General features: G+C 35.9%; 1 protein-coding gene across 2 annotated transcripts in view; it reads right to left on the bottom strand.

Moving 5' to 3' along the window:
* The window catches only part of Smad1 (SMAD family member 1), a 67,667-nt gene that overhangs the window by 40,994 nt on the left and 20,558 nt on the right, over window positions 1-6,115 (bottom strand). The window contains exon 1 of one of the 2 annotated variants that reach the window (XM_010610940.3): window positions 2,924-3,401. The exons of the other annotated variant lie outside the window; for it this stretch is intronic. The gene's annotated coding sequence lies outside the window, so the exon portion shown is untranslated. Of the gene's footprint in view, window positions 1-2,923; window positions 3,402-6,115 lie in introns of those variants that run through there. 2 annotated transcript variants of the gene reach the window in all.

The raw sequence follows: 6,115 nt of genomic DNA, 5'->3' as shown, positions 1-6,115 counted from the left end.
CCCCACCCGGAAGAAAAAAAAAAAAAAAAAAAAGACAGGATAAGGAAAGAAATGAGCTGAACAGTCTTCACTACTTTCCCCAATGCCTGAGCTGTAAACAGCAAGGGATCTAGTAGTCAAGAACAAAGGAGCTAGTAAGAGACTAAAAGCTAAAAAAGCTAAGCAGAGATTCCAGTAGTCTCACAGTGCTGAGGACACCAAAACAACATAAACACCCCAAATTTTAAAGAAATCTAGACTTGAGGGCCTGCCAAAAGAGAGGAGCCCTGGTGAATATTCAGGATTTTGGTTGAGTCTCTTGAAGGGTTATGCACTAAGACAAGGGAAAAACTAAGACAAGGGCCAGTCTTCTACAAACACTGAAACTTGGCCTAGAACCACCTCAGTCCTAGACTGGATCAAAGTGATAGAGGTATCACTCTCCAACAGCTCACCAAAAAAGCTCTGAGAGAGAGAGCATCATCCTTAGCTACACACACTATATACAGCACCAACCAAAAGTTACCAGGCATACAGAGGAGGGGACAAAATTATTGATTAATAGGCCAAAAAAAACCAGAAGTCAAGACTGAGGATTATAGGAAAGGACCAGAATACATACAAAAGAATGAACTAAAAATTCTTGAATTGAAAAAATACAGTAGCTGAGTTATGGAGGCTTTATAAGGTCTAAGCAACAAGTTAGTTAAAGTAGGAAAAAGATTAGTAAACTGAAAGATCAGTAAAAAATGTTAACACTAAAGTTTTTTTAAAGGAATATAAAAAAACCCAACTGATCAGATGTAACAGATAAGCCAGAAGGGTTTAGTACCTTGCAACTGAAGTCCCAGAGGAAGGCAGAAGACTGGCTGAAGCAGGATTTTTAGCCTCTAGCCAAGGGATTTCAAAACTGCTAAGAGATTCTAGTCATGCAATCATGAAGCCCTGTAAAGCCCCAAAAGGATACATGTAACAAGAACAACAAAACTAAGAAGTTTGAATGTGTCCTATCACAAATTGCTGAAAAGCTAAGACAAAAATCTGTAAAAAGACACAGGCATGGTGGCCCATGCCTGTAAAGCTAGGTGAGACTGGGAGGCTGAGACAGGAGGATCACAACTTGAAGCCCAGCCTGGAAAGTCAGTGACTTAGCGAGATCCTGTCTCAAAATAAAAGCTAAAAAATAAGGGTGCATATCAGTGTGAAGGCAATGATTTCAATCTCTAGTACTGGGGGTAGGGGGGACACTTTACCTTCTCTTTAGTAAGGTTGGCAGCTGACATTTCAACAGAAAGGAAGCAAGGAAATGACATCTGTCACATACCAACAATAAATAAATAACTGGTAACTTAGAATTCTACCCTTAAAGGGGAGGAAAAAAACCTTCAAAAATCATTGTGAAATAAAGATGTTCTCTAGCAAGCAAATTCAGAGAGGACAGGTTTCCAGTAGACTGGCACTAAAAGAAATACAAACAGGAACTCTTCAGGCTGCAGGAAAAATATTTTAGAAAGAATATAAAACACACACAAAAAATGAACGGACAAAACAACAGTATTCCTTAAGGGTAAATAATTCCTATTAAAGAATACTAATTTTACTAAACTATAATAGAAAATGTTTTATCAATCTTAAAATATTTGGAAAATTAAAATAATGGCGATAGTAAAGAAAAAAAAATGATGTTAAGTTAGTGGTCTAAGGTTCCTGCATCATAAAGCATTAATTTTTGAATTTGTGTAATAATATAGCAGCAAGTGAAAGAATAATTTTAAAACTACAGCAATCTAATAAAGGAAGCAAAAATATGGAATTCTTAAAACTATGAGTAATTCAAAGACTATAAGGAGAACAGAGAAGCAAAAAATAGATAAGACAAATACAAAATAAAATTTAAATCTAATCTCAAAAGTACAAATAATTACTTAAATATAAATAGTCGAAAATATGACAAAAGATAGAGGTGGGGGTGGGATACACAACCTAATTTATGAAAGACACAAATATAGAAATAGAGAAAAAGCAAAAGGATAGGAAAAGATATATGATGTACAATCCAACCAACATTCCAACATAGCTATCTATTCAAAGTCTTTAAAGTAGGAAATATCACCAGAAATTTGGAAATGTTAGAATAATCAATCTACTAAGTAGATATAACAATCCCTAATTTTTATGTGATATTAGTCTGCATTCACATACAGCAAAATCTAAAAGAAAATGACAAACAGGCAAACCCATAAAACCCTACTGGGAGATTGATACAGTAACTGAAAAAATAAACAAAAATTAATAGCTACAAAAGAATAACATGTTTAAAAACTCAAACTTGTGTGCACAAATCATTGGTATCCAACAAAGGAAGAATACATAGTACTTTCAAATACATATGGAATACTTACCCAAATTGACAATATATAAGGCAAAACTCAACATGTATCAAATAAATAAAATCATAAAAGACCATTTGGTCTTAGTACAGCTAAGAAATCAATCAAAATACTAGTATAAGTAATCACACTTGTTTAACCCAAGTCAAAGAAATTATAGTGGAAGCAAAGCATTTTTACCTGAATGATTGTAAAAATGTGACATCAAAAATTGTACAATGTGGCTTCAACCATAATAACTAGAAGAAAATGTAGGGTTTACATACATGTATTAGGAGAAAGCTGAAAAATCAACATTCTTGTAAGTATATACCACAAGGGGGGAAAACAGTAAATTAAACCCAAAGCAAGTACTACAGAAAAGACAGTAACTTTAGAAGTATACTAGAGAAAGTTTTGTATAATCACAGTTCATTCTTTGAGAATATTAGTAAAATCATATAAACCTAAACCCTTAGCAAGAATGAACAAAAAAGAAGACACAACTAGCAATAACTAATAAAATAGGAGAAATCATTACTAACGATTCTCAAATTCTAAAAGATAATGCTTACAGACATGAAGTTTATAGGGATCATCCACACATCTGTCTTCCCACCAGGAAACCATGATGGAGTAGCTGTTTCCCTCTCTCTGGAGCACAGCTCAATACTGGCACACAGCATATTCTCCATAAACACTGACAAATGACTCTGCTCCTGAAAAACTGAGAAGACCAGGTGCGGAGGTTCACCATTGTTTAGCAGGCTACAGGGCAGTGGTGGTCAATCTACGGCAGGCATGCCGCAGTGGGCTGTTTATCATTTACTTTTCACCATCACTGCTATAGGAAATTAAGTTTTTAGGAACTTCACCCAAATTTACTAATTATTCTGAAGCTGAACTTGTTTAGTTTTTAATAGAAAAGGAAATCAAGACCATGCTACTACAGAAGTCACACTTGGACAGAGTGTACCCACTGATATGCAAATTTACTTTACTAAAGATTAGCTTTGCAAAAGAACGAGAAAGACAACTTTTTCCTAGCCCTCTAGTAATAATTCATAGAGGATCTATATTTCCTCCTGTTCTAAAGGTCCTTTTCTTCTACTCTGAAAATACTTTCTAATATTTTAACCAGTAATTTCCAAGAGAAGAGTTAAGTTTATATCAAAATCACCAGACACTATCCCGAATTCTGATGAGACAAGTGTGCTGGGGGTGGTGTGTGAGCACCACTATTCCAGACCTTTATTTCAACTACTCAAGATGACATACATTCAACAGAGCTATACTAAGTGCCTGGCTCTGTGCTAGACACAGGAGACACAGGGCAAATGTGTCCAACCTCTGGAAGGAGCTCAGAGTTAAATGAAGAGCCAATATGCAAACAACTAACTCCCACAAAGCAGGTTGCTAACCTGTATTCTAACCGTGGAGACCCGCACTGAGAAGTCTTAGTAGGCAATCTCCCAAGTCCTCCGCTAGAAGAAATGCTGTGACTGTACCAAGGTCAACCACTGGCACAGGCACAGGGACTGACAAGGAGGCCCATGTACCATTACATTTGTACACCACTAAGTCCAATACAATGTGACAAATGCTATGAAACAAGTGTAAACAATACTATGGACTGAATGCTTATGTGTCCACCCCCAAATTCCTATGTTGAAATCAAAAGCCCCAAGGAGACAGTATTAGGATGCAGGACTTTCAGGAGGTGATTTAGACTGTGAGGGCAGAGCCCTCAGGCATGGGACAACTGCTCTTACAAAAAAGCAGACTAATCTCTCCTTTCCACCTTGTGAGATTACAACAAGAGAGGTGGGGTGAGGGGTGCCTCTCTAGATGCTTAATCTGCCAAAACCTTGAGGTTGGACTTCCAGATGTCAAGGACCATAAGAAATAAATTTCTATGTATTCTGTTATGTATTCTATGTATTCTGTTAAGCAACCTCAATGGACTAAGATAAACATAATAAAGCACATGAAAGCAGAGAGGAGAGAAGAATTAATACTAGGGATTTAAGATATTTTTCCAAAGAGAAAATACCAGACAGGCCTTAATTTTGCAAAAAACAATACAGCTTATTTCATGACAGACACTATGTAAGCATTTTACACTTTTAATCAGTTTAATCTTACCAACAAACTCTCAGAATGACCATCATTTTCCTAGTTCTACAGGTTTAAAAAAGTGAGATATTAAAATGTTGAGTATCTTGTTCAAAGGTAAATTTGCAGTTGTAGGTGGCAAAACCAAAATTTGAACTCCTTTTGCTTGAATTTTTACACTTTTCTAAAATGCTATCTCTGACAGACACATTACAGAAGCCACAGGGTTAGGTCTGGGTGGAGATGACGGGAGGATGATTGGAAAGGCAGGGGCAGGACTGCGAAGGACTCCAATTCTGCCCAGCCCCAGAGAGTGGAAGGTTTCTCAACAGAGCACCGACTTGATTAGGTCTATGCTCTGGAAAGACAGCTCATGTAGCATCTGCAATTGAGGAAGACCACTCCCTAGCAGAAGAAAAGGGGAAGAGCCGTTGAGTAGTAAGTGTGTTGGCGCCACTGGCAAAAATTAAAAGTGAAAAGACTACACCTCCTGTGTATAAACATGCACAAGTGAAACAAAATGCAAGTTAATGTTACCAAGTTTTGCCTCTCCGAGCTAAGCATTTTCTACATACACAGCAAACATGTAACCCACCTCAAAAGGAACACAGATGAATCCATGGTGCTGTGGCACTGGCAAAACAACTCATTTTTTGTCCTTTTTTTGTACTTCCTGCCTTAGTTTATGTCTAAACTTAAGTGGCCTTATCAGTTTAAAGTGCAAAATAAAAACATGAGTCAGCAAACGGAGATTTCCTTCCCTCTTGTCCGAATACAAATACTTAACACTGGTGAAAAAAAAAAAAAAAAAGCATTTATCCAGTAAAGAACATGCCACGAAGGCTTTAAAAATAACAGAACTGGTGTTCCAACTGCCTTACTTTTACAAATTTACTCTAAGGAAATAATCAAAACTGGAAAGGGAAAAAAGGTTCACACAAATTTCATGAGAGATTTATAATAGAAAAAAAAAGGAAACAACTGGAAAATAGTCAAGTGACATAAATATATATTTTTTCAAAGGAATATTATATAGCCCTTAAAATCATGTTCACAAAACTAGTTTGAAAAAAACATATGCATAACATAAAATGGCATATAAAGCAAAAACAAAATATTAACAGGGCTGCGTTTGGAAGATTAGTAGTGTCTCTTCTACTTTTCAAACATTCTCTGGTGAAAAATTAAAAATGAACATTTTTGAAAAGGCTTCCCATATTTACCAATTACCAAAAAAAAAGAAAAAGAAAAGAAAACCCCTGCCCCAAACCACATTAATTCATGAGCTTAAGGCACATACACATTCTATTAGGAGTGAGACTGGATTTACTGTTCTGGGAGTAATCAAAATGTAGTTTAAAATGGGGTTCTAAATTCAAAAGCTTTTCCTATAGAGTCTCAGCCAAGGAAGGATTTCTACTAGTGCTACCAGAAGTCAAGTAAAAAAAACAAATGCTCTTATAATACTCCTCTTTAAATGTTTAAGTGTGCAACTTATGTGGAATCCCTTATTGTTAAAAAGAAAAAAATCCCCACAATTTAAAAATACTCAACTGCTGTAACTGCCTCTCTCTCTCTCTCTCTCTCTCTCTCTCACACACACACACACACACATATATATGTATGTATATATATATATTTTTTTTTTTTTC

This window comes from Fukomys damarensis, unplaced genomic scaffold (assembly GCF_012274545.1).
Source record: "Fukomys damarensis isolate Sample0158 unplaced genomic scaffold, DMR_v1.0_HiC HiC_scaffold_38, whole genome shotgun sequence".
NCBI classification, from domain to species: Eukaryota; Metazoa; Chordata; class Mammalia; order Rodentia; family Bathyergidae; genus Fukomys; species Fukomys damarensis.
The sequence above is the reverse complement of the archived record's forward strand: the minus strand, read 5'-3'. Positions and strand labels throughout refer to the sequence as shown.